General features: G+C 43.1%; 1 non-coding gene across 1 annotated transcript; it reads left to right on the top strand.

Moving 5' to 3' along the window:
• The first annotated feature begins 1,133 nt into the window (after positions 1-1,133).
• On the top strand, positions 1,134-1,240 carry LOC114009708 (U6 spliceosomal RNA). Its single transcript, XR_003551093.1, has one exon. It is a non-coding gene; the product is annotated as a U6 spliceosomal RNA (small nuclear RNA).
• Positions 1,241-1,552: the final 312 nt, after the last annotated feature.

Below are 1,552 nucleotides of genomic sequence, written 5' to 3'. Positions count from 1 at the left end.
AGAGAACATATATCGGGTGCCTCTCCTCTTTCCCCTTGTGTTCGTCATTTTGGTTAATTACTGGAAAATGGCGGTTCCTCCTCTCGGGATCTTGGGCACGCACGCACACGTGCCCGGCGTGAGTTTTAAGCCACTGGGTCCAGGACGTGAACCGCGGTCGACTACGTGGGAGTCCAGCCACATAGCCATTATGCTAACTGCTGGTCCCAACCTTTTTTCTTTTTTTTGGAGAGGTTTTTGCTTTAGGGCGTGTGCACTTGCCAGAAAGACAGAGAGATAGAAAGCAAGAAATCACCCCCCGGGGGGATGGCCATGCCTCAATCCCTTCCCCTCCATTCTCCTCTCGGGATCTTGGGCACAGGCCCAGTGTGAGTTGAAGCCACTGGGTCTGGAACTCGCACTGCGGTCAACTACATGGGAGTCCAGCAACATAGCTGTTACGCCAACTACTGATTCCTATCACTATTAACCTTAATGATCCTGGTGAAGTAAAATTTATTTTGAAAAAATTATTTATTTAATTTTATTTATTATTATTCTTTACAAAAAGATTGCTATAGAACAACACATGTACTCACCAGAGAGGAAAACAGAGAGAGAGAGGGAGAAAGAGAGAATGAGAAAGCAAGTTGCCAGGTCTGGGATTTGAACTGTGATAGGCTATATGAGAGTCCAGTGCCTTCACTGCCACACCACTTGCTGCCCAGGAAGTCACTTAATGAGTGGGAACTTGTTCTCTACCTCATTGAAGAAGATACATAAATTATTTGAAATTATTCTATCATATATGGGAGATCTATGCTCCCCATTAATTTATTTATTCAAGTATATATAGGCTTTTTTTGTTTGTTTTTTTTTTTAGAGGTTTTTGCTATAGGGTGCGTGTGCTCTATACAGAGAGAGACAGAGAGACAGCGAGAAATCACCCCTCGGGGGGATGGCCATGCCGCAATCCCTTCTCCTCCGATCTCCTCTTGGGATCTTGGGCACACACGCACATGCGCCCGGCATGGGTTTTAAGCCACCGGGTCTGGGACTCGAACCACGGTCAACTACATGGGAGTCCAGCGACATAGCCATTACGCTAACTGCTGGTCCCAAGTATTTATAGGCTTTTAACAAATTTTCGCCAGGTGCTCGTTTTAGAAGCACATATGTTAAAATTGGAACAATGCAGAGAATAGTAGCATGGCCCCTGCACTAGGATGACACCCAAATTCATGAGATGTTCCATATTTTTCTGGGGAGTATATACACTTGTACATTTTTTAAAAGAATTTTTTAAAATTTAACTTTATTTATTTATTTTATTTTTAATTTTGACAACAGAGAGACAGAGTGAGAAGATAGAGGGAAAGTGACAAAGCAAGCCGCCAGGTCTGGGACTCAAGTCATGGTCAGCTATGTGGGAGTCCAGCTCCCTTAACCACCACGCTATCTGCTGGTCCCTACGTTTGTACATTTTTTTATACTCTGATTCTGTAACATTTCTGACATTAGTTTTTGTTTTACAGAAAAAAAAATGATAAAGCAATCAGAAAACCAAGAGGTT

Source organism: Tupaia chinensis, unplaced genomic scaffold (assembly GCF_000334495.1).
Source record: "Tupaia chinensis unplaced genomic scaffold, TupChi_1.0 Scaffold000605_1, whole genome shotgun sequence".
Taxonomy (NCBI): Eukaryota; Metazoa; Chordata; class Mammalia; order Scandentia; family Tupaiidae; genus Tupaia; species Tupaia belangeri.
This window is presented reverse-complemented; position numbering and strand designations above follow the sequence as displayed.